The 16,545-nt window shown below is 40.2% G+C and overlaps 1 protein-coding gene across 41 annotated transcripts in view; it reads left to right on the plus strand.

Annotated features, from left to right (window-relative positions):
* Positions 1-16,545, plus strand: part of PTPRD (protein tyrosine phosphatase receptor type D) — a 1,959,121-nt gene that overhangs the window by 881,657 nt on the left and 1,060,919 nt on the right. For 40 of the 41 annotated variants that reach the window (XM_056521458.1, XM_056521449.1, XM_056521479.1 and 37 more), the window contains exon 7: positions 8,340-8,377. The exons of the other annotated variant lie outside the window; for it this stretch is intronic. The gene's annotated coding sequence lies outside the window, so the exon portion shown is untranslated. The remainder of the gene's footprint in view (positions 1-8,339; positions 8,378-16,545) is intronic. 41 annotated transcript variants of the gene reach the window in all.

Consider the following 16,545-nt stretch of genomic DNA (forward strand, 5'->3'; position numbering starts at 1 on the left):
AAACAGCTGTCTGGGCATGCTGGGAGTTGTAGTTTTGCAATATCTGGAGGGCCACGGTTTAGAGACCACTGTAAACTGTGGCCCTCCGGATGTTGCTAGGCAACAACTCACCTAGCCGCCGCCGCACGTGGGGGAGGATCGCGCTCGGGGATCCGGGATCCAGGTAGAGACCTTCGGCGCCGACCTTCCCTGGACGGTTCCCCCGTTTTGCACCGACACCGATAGGTGGGCAAAGCGGGGGAACCGAACTTTAACCCCCCCTCCCCCGGTCTGCTATCGGTCGGTCGCTCGGCCGACCAATAGCAGGGATAGGAGTGGTGTCACCCCTGCCACCAAACTCCTATCCCTTCAGGGGGATTGAGGGTGTCTCGGACACCCCCGATCCCACTTATTTTCCGGGTCACCGGGTCACCAGTGACCCGTATGACCCGGAATCGCGCAGATCGCAGGTCTGAATTGACCTGCGATTTGCACGCATCGTGGTCATGGGGGGGTCTCAGGACCCCCCTCGGCGATGTGCCGGGATGCCTGCTGTTAGATAACGGCAGTCTTCCCGCCCAATCACCGCTACCCAATGACGTGGCGCTCCCGGAACCCCGCGACGTACATGTGACACTTCGCGGCGCCGTACATGTACGTCGCTCGTCGTGAAGGGGTTAAAGGGGTATTCCAGAAATAATTTTTATTTGACTATGCTACATGGGCTGTAAAGTTAGTGTAGTTCATAATATACATTAGTGTATTTACCTGTGTGTGACGTTTTTCTCACAATTTTTCTGTGAATATCGCCCCAATATTTATTTTTAACAGCATACAAAATTACTCATGTCTTGGGATTTCCCAGGTTGCAGTGCAACGAGACCTGACGTCACTAAACAGGTGATCATAGGGAGCCAATCCTGCTTCAATTTTGCAACAGCTGTAGGCCCCCTGGTTAGGCCCCTTGATTAGAAAACACTGTGTTTCAATGGGTGGGGTGGCTGATGTGTGGGAGGAAGGAAAGTGATTTCAAACTTTCAAGCAGGGAACTATGGGATGTGTAGTTTGGAAAACAAAATGCAACAGGAAATGTCTAGTTCTGGCAGGTAAGTACTGAAATCACCTTATGGTGGATAACCCCTTTAAATCGTGTAAGCTGCTTCTTGGGACCTTAAGACCTTTTGTAGGATGCTGGATCCAATGTGCACAGCCCATTGAGCCTTTCCTGCCCAGGACCAATTACTGATATCACACAGATCGGTGCTGGGCAGGGGAAGGGAAAAGACTGGGTGGCAATAAATGGTTGCACAGTTCTCTCAGTGACAAGGCACAAAGCGGAATCAGCACTTTACCAATCACTAGGAAAGCTGTCAGGGCGGTCTGACACTGCCGTTTACCCGGGCGGCAGACTTTGATACACAGACACCTTTTAGCAAGATCACTATTATTTTCTGCTTCATCTATGTACCTTACTATAGATCTCCTTCTGCTTTCATGGTACTTGTAGATTTAACAACAAACACCAAATAGTATTTTCTTTTGTTGTTCTTATTAACATTCAGAGATGTTCCACAATTCATTTCCCTCACATATGTCATCACATAGGATGGGCTTTAGGTAAGATTATACTTATTGAAAAATTATGTAGATTGTAAGCCCATACGGACAGGGCCATTTTCCTACATGTCACTTACTATGTGTCATGTTCACTGTACCTGCGTCATGTATTTCAACTCATTATCAAATGTAAAGTGACCTGGATCCTAGGGCGATATATATATATATATATATATATATATATATATATATATTATAATAATAATAATAATAATGGAGGCAAACCACTTTCTCTTTTTTTAGTTGTATGATTATGAAACAGTCTATTAACCTGCGTATTAACTCCCAGTCAATCCAGCCATGTCTCACTTGTTCCCACTATATGCAATGTTTCTTTCAACATTACAAATCTTATACAACGAGAAGAAAAGGGTGTATAGATCAGATAAAAATTGCTTTATTGAAACATTAGTACTCAAAAAGACTTACATTTGAAAACGTATGAAATTACATATAAAGATAGAAAGTTCAGCTGGTGAAAAACTGAGCGGAAATGGAGGCTAGCAATGGGATGTGACCACAATGTAAATAGCTATATAAAGGGTATATTGTTTTCCCAACAATCATCATCATTATCATGAAACTAAATACCAGTGCATGACGCAAGTAATAACATAATAATGCAAAAACTACCCAAGTAATAACAACAAAAGTGAGAATAATCATTACCAAGTGAACTACAGGGGTAGACCAGCCTCCAAGGCTTCTTCAGGGGCGTGGTCATAACATGGCAAACCTCTCCTATATATGTTTCCCAACTACCAATAGTAGGATGTACAGGCGATCAGATGATATATAGACCACTCTTTCAGGTTCAATCATGTGACCGAATGTTACGACATAATAGGCGGTGTCTATTACAGTAAAATCCATCAAAATAATACATAGTCCGGACCTCACATCCGCTATATACAAGAAGAGAAGGGAAAAATACCGGTATTTTTCAGAGATCCAAGCCCTCCTACCTGGCAGGCTTCACACGGGGAGGAGGAGCGCATTGCGTGGTGTCAGCGCATCGCAGGAACGCCCAGCCCCGCTCCCCAGTGACGCGTGAATCGCATCAGAGGAGGGGTGGTACAGGCGTGTCTCTGTGGTAACGCATCACTCTGGGACAGCGCATCTCCGAGGCAACTGGTCACCTCGGGATAGCGCCAACCCAGCATCAATAGATAAAAAACATATTCTGCAAAGAAACTCAGGTTGCACAGTACTCAGTGTCCTGGTCTCTGCATCAGAATATAGAAGACATAGATAGCAATTCAAAAGAAGGCAAGTGTGTTAATAAAGAAAAATGTAAAAAATAATAAATAAAAAATATATTGAAATATGTGATAATATATATCATGCTGAAAATGAAAATAAAAATAAAGAATATAAAATATATAAATAAAAAAACATATGAAAGATATCCCTGTCAAAATAGACAAGGGATAAAATGTATGTGCTAAGTAAGTGTTACTGAGGGAAAATAATTAAATAGCGTACAAATAGCAAGAAATGCAGGATGAAAGAGCAAAGAAGTATAATATATATATTGAAAATAGCTCCATTGAGGGGCTGAAACGTCGCACTTTATGACATGTGGAAATAAATAGTTTGTTTTGGATATCTTGTGGAGTGCTGCACCATTTCTGATATTATATATATATATATATATATATATATATATATATATATATATATATACATATATATATATATATATATATATATATATATATATATATATATATATATGTGTACCAACAATGTGCTAAAAATACAATATAAGAATGTGAGATGAGGGGCCAATTCATCCCACACTCCATTGAAGGTGAATAGGAAAGAAGGGTGAAGATGGAGTGAGCATACACAAAAATACGGGATGTGAAGAAACCAAGGAGGGAGTGCCACACGTGAAAGTGAAGGACACTAATACATGTGAGGACAATACATTACCTGCAGAAGTAATGGGCCAAATATTACCCATAGGTACAGATGTGGTATCAAAATACTAAAGAAGTCCACCTAGCTAGAAATGTATTTCAAAGGTACAATAGGGTTATAACAAAAGATAAGTCACATATACCCAAATTTAATGGAGGCAATATGGTACAGACACTAGGAATAACACAGTTATTTTGAATACAAGTGATGAAAAATGCAGACCTTCTAAGACAACTAATGGTTGACTAGGAAAGGCATTGTGGTCACATCTACCATGGTGGAATAGTAAATAATTAAACCCCCGACACCTACAAGATAGGAGAAGAGGTAATAACATAAAAGAGAAGTCAGTGACATCATGATGTTCAATCGCCGAGGGAGGGATATCATAGTGGGGCTAAAAAGAAAAAGAAAGAGAAAGTGAAGGTAAGGAATAGATGCAGACGTTAAAAATTGATAAAATATAATAATAAAACCTAAATTCGAAAAGAAAGCAATTGCTTACGATTGCAAAAGAGCCTGACTCCAAAGAGTCCAATTTACAAGAATGGTATGTAACTATTATGCTTCAATGTAAAATGGCAGGGGATGGTCTTCAACCTCTGTATGTCCACTTCCTCTGTTGCTGACTAAAGCAAGTCACCATGGAGTGACGTAACACGTGGGGTCCTGGCTGTCCTGCCCTGCATTTGCATTCAGCTTCTCCTCCGTCTGTGGTTTGCCAATATGATTATTTATTGTGTTATTATTCCTTATGCATTTGGGCAGTCATTTATATTATTTGGCTCAGTATTAGTATATTTTCTCATATATGTGCAACCTGGAGTAGTAGCTTTACCTTTGATATTTGTGCAGGACAGGTTGGGCAGGGGGTTCATGGCCCCTTCCCATGTTGTGGTTTTGCTCTATGTTTGAGTATTTTAATTGTTTTTAAATGTCCATGCTGTCATACTTTATTCATATTTGTGGTTTTTTGTACTCAATAAAGACTTTTGTATAGGTATGCATTACTGATTGGGTGTGCACTTTTTTGCAGCTTTCTCTTTTCTTTTTGTGCTGTAATTGTGACTTTTGCTGCTAGTAGCACCCCTTACTATTATCATTGAGATAAGTTTGGTTGAGCCCCCATCTCTTTCTCTTATGACTAAATGTTTCGGACATCTTCATGGATACTGTGTCTCATTTCTCGAGTTGTCCTACCTATATAGGTGAGATCACAAGGACGTGTGGCAGCATAAATGATACCTCTGGTAGTACAATTGATTGTGTGTCTAATCTCATAGCATTTAGTCTTTAAAGCATCCGAAAAATGGGTCACTCAGTCCTTGTTACAACATGCTACACAGTGACCACAGGCCGAGCTTCCCCATTTTGGTTTTGGTGTATGATAACTATGCGCCAACATGTCTTTCAGGCTTTTTGCCCAAGGTAAGTAATTGCTGGTCTAGATGATAAGCACCGAGATAGTATTGGATCCGTGAGAAGTTTAGAACAATGTTGTTTCATAATATCAGAAACTTGAAAATTATTGGATGAAAAATCAAGAATTCATCTCACCTGTTCGGGTTTCAGTCCATCTTCTCTACTTGGATTCAGTTAGGAAATCCGTTCTTTACTGTTTGCTGAGGTAGGCCCGTTTAATACATCTGTTGCTATATCCCCTTTCTTGGAACCTCTTCTTTAAATCCATAGCCTGGGCCTCAAATTTCCCATCTGTGGAGCGCAAACATCTGGCTCTCAGAAACTGACCCACTGGGATATTTTTGATTACGTGAGATGGATGAGCTGATGATGAGTGCAGGACAGTATTCGCTGAGGTGCTTTTACAGTATAAATCTGTTTGGATGTAACCAGTCATGTCAACCTGAATTTTTATATCTAAAAAGTCAATAACAGATCAGCTTCTTTTATACGCAAGACGTATATTCCAATTATTAGCATTGAGACACCTTATGAACTCATCAAATTCCATGGGGGTCCCCTGCCAGATGATTAACACGTCGTCTATATACCGCCCCCATGAAATCCCCTTCTCCAGGTGGGGAATAGCATCCGATGAAAAGAGGGTCCTCTCTCACAGCCCCAGGAAGAGATTAGCATATGAGGGCACACAGGCCGCCCCCATTGCAGTCCCCTGGAGCTGAAGGTAGAGGCCCCCTTAAAGATAAAGAAGTTATGTGTCAGAGCAAAGGTAACTAAATCCACCAATAGGGAGCACAATTCTTGATTCAGGCCACTCATTTCTAGAAAGAATTTTATCGCTGATATCCCATCATTTTGGGTACGGGGAAAAAACGGACAAAACCATGCAAGAGGCAAAATGGGCACAACCGGATGAATCTTTTGGCATAAGGTTTTCAATGGAGAGTCAATGCACACGGTTTTCAATACGATTCCGTACGGTTTACAAATTGAAAACGTATAACGGAACTGTATTGCAAAAACCTGGTGTGAACCCACCCTTATTGGTACAAATGGGGACCATAATCACTGGGTCCTCACCAGCCTTTCCCAGTAATCTATCAACCATATCCATGACTTGTGAAACTTGAACACCAAGAACACAAGACACTGTTCGATAATTCTGGTGTCCTACCTGTTCCACTAATAATGATCCCTCATCATTAGCATAATGCAAACTCCAACAACCTGTTTACGCAGCATAGAACTGGGGAATTGAAGCCTTGTTCACCATGTTGCTGTTAGGTAGTTACTAGGGGCTACCACAAGATCCCTTCCGGTAGGGGCTTACTGGTGTATGAGGTGAAACACTGGCATAATGCTAAACTTAACTTGTGCAGGGCTAGAAAAGTTACTGTAAGAGCAAGGTCACACGGGGTGCATTTGCGGCATATTTGACGCTGCGCATGCGCTAACAGCAATTACAGAGGCACTGTAAAGTGAGCTCTTGACTGCCGCTTGTGACTGCTGTCGGCACATCCGCAGCATATTTGTGCCCCGTGTGACCCTGCCCTAAATTGTACCCTGAGAGAAATGCTTGATGGAGTCTGGAGTGACAGTTATGACAGCAATCACAAGTGGTGATAGGCTGTGAGAGACTGAGATTGAAAAGCTGTGAGCTGCTGGAGATGACTGGCCCCGAACCGGAGAGGATTGCTGTGTGAGCTATGGATATAACAGATACCAAATGATTCCTACCAACATAGCACCTGGTCAGATAGCCTCTAGAATTAAGGTGAGTGTGTGGACATGGCTGTGCAAAATTGGGTATATTAGTATGCTTACCCTAGTATTAAGAATGAGTAGATGGAGACAGCTACAAGTTTACAAGAGCAACTGAAGAAAGAAGAGTCAAATGTAAGGGTAGGTCACACGTAACAGATCTCCAGCGTTCTTTACACTACAGATCCATCGGTGACCCGACCCATATTATGCCTCCTGCTGTTGCCTAAAACCGCCCACCCCCCTTGACCCGCCCCTGGCCTGGCCCGGTTTCGGCAAAAACAGGAGGCACAATATGGGTCTGGTCACCGGCGGATCCGCATTGTGAAATATGTTGTGGATCCATTACCTGTGACCCTACCCTAAATGTGAGTAGCTCTTAAAGCAAAAGCCAGAGCTTGAGTATCTTTAGAGTCCGAGTCACAAGGGTCAAAAATGATGAGTGTTTTCTGATCCTCTGGAGCAGAGGTCTAAATAAGAGTCAGGAAGACTTTAGTTTAGCCAAGATTACTGTTTAGCCTAAGCCACACTGAATGTGTTTGCAGAGTATAACCATGTTGTGCACCTTTTTGTTAGAACCTCGATGCATTATAAGCTTTGTTTGTCTACATTTAACCACTAAGCATGTGCAAGTAAAGCCTTTGTTGTGTACAGCATTTCAACAGACTGCATGTACTTTTTTTTACTGTGTTATCTTCTACAGACAAGCGGCCACCATAAGCCATTCCAGTTTAAGTATTATTCTTTGTTCCCTTTTTAATAAAAATGATGTCCTTTTAAGCTTATATACTACTGTAGTACTACTACTACTACTACTACTACTACTACTATTAGAATTACTACTACAACTATTACTACTACTACTACTAATAATAATAATAATAATATTAACATACTACTAAATATTAAGTACAATATTTTTATTGCTATGTTTTATATTCTCCAAGTAGAAAAAAAACATTGATTTCTTTACTTCAGTTAACTTATGAACCCACTTTACAGTCTATTTACAGTCTAACTCTGGATAATCAAAACTATACAAACAGTTTAATTACCTTTACCTTGGGGAATTTGGAATTGGCTAAGTGTGTTATTTTACTGACAGTGCTTAAAGAGAACAGTGGGAAAACACAAAGTTGTTCTTTGTAATATCTATATTGATTGACAAGTTAAAGCATTCCAGGTAGTAACTAAAACAAAGCATTAAATGATCTACTCTAAGCCTGTAACTGTCTCATAGTGTTCCATTGTATTGTATTTTATGATTCTAGAACTGAGCACTTACCTTAATTCAAGTCAAATGATTGTAGAGTGAACAAAAAGCTTAGGATGTGATCTATCCTGACACTATAAATTAATATATAAATATCTATGACCTTAATCTCTACAATGATTTCACTGTATTCTAGAAAATTGTATAATAGCTATTGACAGTGCCAGATTACATAAATTTACTCATTCTCCAAAAGTTTGATTCAGAACCTGGTTTTTCATACGTCTGCTAAATACAAATGCAATTGATTTAACTATATTTGAAATTGCTTTGAGTTTTGATACATTAAATAGCTTGTTTTTATCAGTCAATACTTTTGATTTAATTTCCTAAGATTTGATATACTTTGTTTTATTTACAGGTCTCAGGGTTTTACTGCACTTTAACTCACATGTCCAGGTAAGATCACTCATTCCCACAGATCTTAGCCACGTTCATTGTACTGTATTTTTGATAAATTTGCTACTTACTGTAAACCACCAATGTTGGTACAACTAGTAAATATTGAAGTACATCTGTACATTATAGCATAAAGTGTTAAAATATGAATGTGCTTTATTCATCTGGCCTATGTATGTAATATATTGAAAGGATTATGCAAACTACACAATTTCTTATCAAATGACCTATTAGAGCAGTGTTTCTCAACCTGGGGTTCAAGTACCCCCAGGGGTACTTAGCAGTTCTCCAGGGGGTACTTTCTGCGGAGCAGAAAGACAGCAAAGGGGAAGCGCAGGCACTGGGCTGCTGTGGGCAGTAACTACCATTAGCTGATGGAGCACCAAAGCTGGACAGTATGGCAGCCTACAACTATATATGGGGGCAGTTTGGGGGCCTACAGCTATATTTGGGGGCACAGAGGGGGCCTAACAACTTTATGGGGATGCAAAGCGGCTACTGTTACTGTGTGTGACAATAAACATGGGGAGTTTGTAAATAGGTGGGTATTGTACTGCAGAAAGGAGCCTAAAATGTTTGTTTGACTGGTTCTGTGGAGAAATCTTGTATGGGAGCAATCTTAATGGTGGTCTAGGCCAGATAGTGAAGAAAAGAAAAGTAAACAACTCCAGTTAGAGAAGATGTCACCTGTCGGGAGACTGGGGAGATAGGGAGAGGAACAGGGAGCCTATTATAGAGGAAAGTAAAGCATATGAATTATACTATAGTCATTACAACATTTCAGTAATATGGGGGTACAATTTTTTGGGAATGGGCTGTCAGGGGTACTCAGGCAAAAAAGGTTGAGAACCCCACTGTATTAGAGCGTATAAAAGGGAGTCACCTACTCAGGAGCTATAACCAAAAGTCATATTGTTACCCATTCTTTGGAGTGGGTGTCATGCAGGTTGACAACCTGATGTTTTTTTTTTTCTGGATAACTCACACAAATCACGTATAAATCACGGACAGACAACATATTTCATTGACATATTGGAAAATTATAAGGAATCTTAAAAATGTCATACTCCATTTCTTTACTAGTTGCTGCTGCTGGTCTATGTTTTGGTGCAGTTCAGGCGCAAGCAGCATATATAGCGACTTTTATGCGTCTTTTGATATAGACAGTTTTACTCTTTTTGCCTACCCGTAGAACTTTTTGTTTTTGACCATGCAGTGGTCACATATTTATCATTTGTGACTTTTGTTAAAAGTCGCTATTTTGTGCGCAAAAGTACTTATTTAGGCGCAAATCTACATCATCTACCAGTAGGCGTGAGAATCCCTTCTACCTTCTGCAATTCAACTTTTAACCTCTTGTGGAAGACAGCATCCCATTCCCCTTCTATGACACGTGCTCAGGAGCTGAGCGCAGGTCATAGCTGGGTGGTCCTGATGGCTATCTGCCAACAAGGTCCCATCTCTAATGCCAGACATCACCGATCACGGTGATGCCCGGCTTTATCCCCTTAGACACTGCAATCAAATTTGATTGTAGCATCTAAAATGCAAGTAAAAATGTCCCGGCATGGGAAAATAGCTCTACCGTAGACATACTTTGCTAAATCTGGGCCATGGTACTTTTTAAAAATGCATTCCCTTCTCCTCCCAGCCTGTGATTGTCTCGTGATGCTTGATCCCCGCTTGACCCCCTCCCTTGTCGGTTGTGGCCTCTAGGCCTTACTGCACATCTGCCCCATGGGGTTGGGTATCCCTTTGAAGTGACCTTGATAAGGCTGTTTACCATGATTTCTCCCCACTGTTGCCCCATGTACATACCTGTTTAACTTTGAGACCCCGAGGAGAGATGTCTGTACCTCTTTCTCTTTATTTCAGGGTTTTTCTCGTGTATACTTCCCTGCTATACTTATCTACGTAGCCTTAGGGTAGGGGTGGATGTGTTCCTACATGCTGGGACTGGAATCCAAACACTTGGTGAGGTGGTTAAAGGTGACACTTGGTTGGCACTTGCTGAGGAAAAAGCGGGGTAAATAACCAATAGACGGACTTCAAAATAATTAACAATATGAGGTTCTGTTTCCCACATAAATGACAATGTGTTTGGTAGGGACCTGATCCCCTCTTCATCAGGTCTTTGAGACAAGCATGCAATGTGCTAGTTTATATACATACAAATAGACCGCAAAAAAAGCCCAACCACAGGTCGGGCTGTTTTCATGGTCTTTTTGTATGTACCGTATATAAACTAGCACATTGCATGCTTGTCTAACAGACCTGAGGAAGAGGGAAGAAGGTCCCTTCGAAACAAGTTGTCATTTATGTGGGAAATAAAACCCTTATTGTTTACTATTTTGAAGTCCGTCTATCTGTTATTTACCCCGCTCTTTGCTCATCGAGCGCCATCCAAGTGTCACTTTTCACCGCCTCACCAAGTGTGTGCATTCCAGTACTGAGAACACCGCCCCAGGATACCGGGCACGGATGGACACGGACTGCTGATGATTACCTTAGCGCCAGTAATCAAAGGCTAATGTCAATGTTGTGCTCGTAGCACAAAATCCTAAAGTGAGCAGTACTCTGTTACCTTGATCCTACCCGTTATTTTTGGGTTAAGGCACAGGGTGCGCCGGTGTTTGTCCCATTTTTCTTTTCACATAAAGCTACATGCTGGGACTAGCACTATGCTAATTATTGCATTTCATCCTGTGATGCCAGATTATCCTTTGTGACAGCAATTATTATTGTATGTTTTGTACTTGATACCTACTGTTTGTTGTTCCCTGCACATTTCCAGTTTCTGTAACTTTCCCTCTACTAAAAAATGTTTCCTTAAATAAACAATAAAAGAAAAAATACATAAACATTTTTTCCTGAGATAAACAATAAAAAAAAAAATACATTCCCATCTGAAAAGTGTCAGATTAAAAATGGAGGTCAGACTTTACAAATTTGGCTTTAGACCTCGTCAAGTAGACTGCCCATTTTTGTTGTAAATATATATATATATATATATATATATATATATATATATATATACCAATGTTTATATTAAGCAAAGCATTTTCTTGATTTTCACGGTTCTTAGACATTTATTGGCCTCTCAGCTCATGTTTTTGGAGCAATCAGATAACCTTGAGACCTAAAGTTACTTGAAATGTCAATACCAAGAACATTTCCTGCCAAGGTTATTTGATTAGGAGATCATTTTTATGTGCGTGCATCAATCTTCTGAGTGATTTTTGTTCCTGATTATAATTAGAATATGTGGGAGGAAAAGAAATGGCCAAGAGAACAGTCACTTTTTAAGGTAAATTTGACCTTGTTTGGTCTATTAGCAAAGTATATTATATGAATGATTTTGAGTGAACCAAAATAATTAACTATATTAATTAACATTACCAATATCTCTGAAGACCTGACAAGACTGTTTAAATGTAAACAACTATTTTCATATAAGTTCCTGATAGACTTGAAGGGAGAGGGTGTGGCGTGACGTCACATCTTCAGTCCCGGAAATACAGAGGTTTCCGAGACTGGAGCAGCAGCCCCGCATGGAATGAGATTGCGGGGGGGGGGGGGGGGGCCAGCGGTGCATCCCCCACGGTCAGACAGCTTGTTCCCTATCATTTGCATAGGGGATAAGATGTCTTTGGTCGGAATGAGAACTGAGGGCAGTATAAAATATTGGCAGGCATGCTGACTCCCTCAACATTTCTGTTTCCTGTGAATTTATCCTTTCAGTGTAATAGTTGCAATGTGTTGTGCAAGCTGTGAGGCAGGAGTCCACTGAATCATGAGATGTTTCCAATGCCCTCTCAAAGTTGAATGACAGCTTTCTTACTATTACTGTGCACAACCAGTTCTCTTATAGTGATTCTGATACTTCTGTATAATAAATACATTTTTAAACATGCAAGTAGCTGGCGATGTGGGTCCCCACTCCATCCTGTCACTGGATGCGGAGAAAGAGTTTGACAGGGTGGAGTGGGGATTCCTCTTCAGCGTAGTAAAACATATGAATTTGGGGGACCTATTTCTAAAGGGTCTCAAAACTTTATATAACGCTCCTAGTGCAAGGATAAAAATAAATAATGTAATCTCTCGAAACTCTGTCACTCTACAAAGAGGGACGAGGCACTCTTATTTGCCATATTCATAGAGCCTCTTGCTCAAATAATAAGAGTGACAGAAGAATTTGAAGGATTTGGTGTAAATGGGGAAAAGGAAAACATCTTATTATATGCTGATGACATAGTGCTATTTATCAAGGACCCAGCTAACAAACTTGCGAAAGTGATGGAGATAGTGAAGGAATATGGAAGTCACTCAGGTTTTAAGATTAATTGGAAAAAATCAGGTCTTATGATGTTAACAGGGGAACGACAGTCGCTACCTGGGGAGATTTATGTTCTGCAAGAATCGGAAGCACTGGAATATCTGGGTGTAAAAATATCAAGGAACATAGAGGACTTTGCGGGCTTAACCCCTTAAGGACCCGGGCTTTTTCCGTTTTTTCATTTTCAATTTTTCCTCCTTAACTTTAAAAAATCATAACTCTTAAAAATTTTCACCTAAAATGATATATAATGGCTTAATTTTTGCGTCACTAATTCTACTTTGTAATGACATTAGTCATTTTACCCAAAAATCGACGGTGAAACGGGAAAAAAAATCAATGTGCGACAAAATTGATGAAAAAACACTATTTTGTACGTTTTGGGGGCTTCTGTTTTTACGCAGTACATTTTTTGTCGAAAATGATACCTTATCTTTATTCTGTAGGTCCATACGGTTAAAATGATACCCTACTTGTATAGGTTTGAATTTGTATCACTTCCGAAAAAAATCATGAATACATGCAGGAAAATTTATACGTTTAAAATGGTAATCTTTTGACCCCTATAACTTTTTTATTTTTCTGTGTTCAGGGCGCTTTGAGGACTCATTTTTTGCGCCGTCATCTGAAGTTTTTAGCGGCATCATTTTTGTTCTGATCAGACTTTTTGCTCACTTTTTATTCACTTTTTTGTGGTATAAAAAGTGATCAAAAATGCGCTATTTTGAACTTTAAATTTTTTGGGCGCGTACGTCATTGAACGAGCGGATTAAAAAGCGGTATATTTTTATAATTCGGACATTTCCGCACGCGGGCGATACCACATATGTTTATTTTTATTATTATTTACATAATTTTTTTTTTTTTTTTGGAAATGCCGGGTGATTCAAACTTTTATTAGGGGAAGGGATAATTGAAAGGGTTAATGATTTTTTACACTTTTCTTATGCAATATTATAGCTCTTATAGGGGGCTATAACATAGCATGTACTGATCTTTTACACTGATTGATCCATCTCCATAGGAATGGATCAATCAGTGTTTTCAGCGATTGAATGCTCAAGCCTGGATCTCAGGCTTGAAGCATTCATTCGGCGATCGGACAGCACAGGAGAAGGTAAGAAGACCTCCTCCTGTGCTACAGCTGTTCGGGATGCCGCGCTTATACCGCGGCGATCTCGAACAGCTCCCTGAGCTAGCCGGGCACTTTTACTTTCATTTTTAGCCTCGCGGCTCAGCTTTGAGCGCGCGGCTAAAGGGTTAACACGGTGACCCCGCATCATATCGCGGCGGGCCCGTCGTCATAGTGAAGCCGTCATAGTGGACCCGCCTCTAATAGCGCGCGGCACTGATCGCTGTGCCGCGCGCTATTAGAGGCGGGTCCACTATGACGGCTTCACTATGACGACGGGCCCGCCGCGATATGATGCGGGGTCACCGTGTGACCCCGCGTTATATCGCAGGACCGGGACTCATGACGTACGCATACGTCATGGGTCCTTAAGAGGTTAAATATTGTTCCATTGGCTCAAAAAAAAAATTCAAGTTTGGGTGAGAGTAAGGATGAATCTCGCTGAAAGAGTCTTACTGATTAAAATTATTATACTACCAATGGCTCTACATATTCTAAGAGCAGCGCCAATATGGCTTGGTGAACACTGGTTTAAACAGATACAGGGTGAGATTAGTAGGTTTTTGTGGGATAAGAAACAGGCTTGCATTAAGCATAAGCATTTGAGCCCCTCAATAGGTGAATGCGGATTTGGCGTACCAAACCTACAATTTTACTATATTGCTGCACAAATTGAATTTTTAGGTAAGGAGAAAGAAATTAAAAAAAAAATGTTTTCTAAATATGGGAGCACGGGTGGATCCCCAATAGAGGTATTGGAGAATGGTAGATATAAGTGTGGGGGAGGCACAGGGATGCACACCTTTAAAACTCCCAGTCCCTGGCGTCCCTTGTTTGGACTCAGCATGCGGCAAGGTCCATTCAAGGGACGCCAGGGACTAGGAGGTTATCGTCTCCTGTAAGCCTCCACATTAGGGAGGTGGCACCAGGCACCTGCATCATTGAATTTTCTATTTATCTTTGGTCGTCTGACGCTCCATGCATCCCTTATCAGGTGCCCTCTGGAATTGTATCTAACTTACTAATACTCCATCTGGATTGTCTCCGGCGTATTGCACCATCTTTTCAGGGGTATTTATGGCCCAATATATTACATCTTTGTTTTCTGTGTGCCACACCAGCCATCAGGTCATGGTGGATTATTTAATAAACAAGGGCTCCAGCATTATCAGTAACCCAGGATTCGGTGTACAGTGACTTCCTACTTGATGTACCCTTTGTACAACATTTGGCCACCTTGTGTATACTTAATTTTATTTGGAGTATCTACTCTGGGCAAGGAACGTATGTTTCATCTATTTATTTATTTATTTATATAGCGCCTACAGATTCCGCAGCGCTTATAGTACAATCGAGGATTCACATTCTTACAACGGTGGCCTGTATGGAGTGATTTATCTATCTCCATCCATTTTATTCATCATATACTCAGCATTATCGTGCGGTTATTACGATTCTGTGTCACGTGTGCTTCACTTTTTGTTTCATTATAATTTCTGTATATAGTGTTTTATTGATTATTATCTGTAGTGATATGTTGACTGCTCCCCCGAGCCCTGATGAACCCTAAACTATAAGTTAGGGTGAAACGCGTAGGTTATTAGGAGTAAGAGTATATACATATTATGTCATTCTACTGTAAATTTTCAATGTATGTGTAACGTCTATTATGGTTATCATTTGTATCCCTATTCCCTGTCCACATGTATTGTAGTGAGGGCAAGGGGTTAAACTAGGTAGGGTTGGTCAGGTCAGGTTATTCACCTGTACCCTACACCCCTCCCCTGGTCTTGTGTTCATTATTTAGTGCTGTATATGATTTGACACTTTTTGAGCACTTTATTGTGAGGCATTGTTTTTCTTTTAGTTTTATCTCTAATAAAAGTAAATATTTTAGCCTAACGTGCATAATTGTGGCCTCATTGGTAGATTTCAGTTGATTTATTACTTTACCAATTATCTCCAAGGGCGTGTATATCATTGGTTGAAGGACCATATATTTTCTCTTCCTGGCTTTTTGCTATTAAAAATATATGTTAAAAAGAAAGCCAGAGAAAACGTCAGCTCACCCCACGCATTGTGAACATAAAATTCTGAAAAGAAGACTATGACTTCTTATCATGTTAAGTTATTGTGTTATTGCCTCAAATGTATGTCCAAGACATTGTACAAGACATAATGAAAATATTATGAAACAATGGTGAGCAGGAAATGATCTAATACTTAATATAAAGCAATATAAACATACAACATGTAAGTTTACAAAAAATAGGTCTCATGGCTATATATTGCTGCCAAGCAGGATAAAGACAAGAGGAAAAAGGAAATAAATGTTACCATAATATTTGTCCAAAATTACACAATGGCCCATGCTCTAGCAGTTTATTAAAGAAAACTGTAATATAGAAAGGCTAAATAAAGCTATTCAGGAAATAGTCAAGGATTGTATTTTTATATTTACACACCTGTGAGTTTATATATTATGTTGTAATAATTGTTCTGCTATGGTTCTGCAGCTTGTGTAGTATGGAGACCAATAATCATTTGTATAGCTCTATTTATGAGATCACCAGTGTCTTCTAAATGTTTAATAGCAAGAGATGCCGCTATACAATTGCATTATGCCTAAGCCCCCCCCCCCCCCCACTACAGCATATAGTGCTGATAAATATGGTAATAATACTGTTTGACATTTTCTGA

The sequence above is a fragment of the Hyla sarda genome, chromosome 1 (assembly GCF_029499605.1).
Source record: "Hyla sarda isolate aHylSar1 chromosome 1, aHylSar1.hap1, whole genome shotgun sequence".
NCBI lineage: Eukaryota > Metazoa > Chordata > Amphibia > Anura > Hylidae > Hyla > Hyla sarda.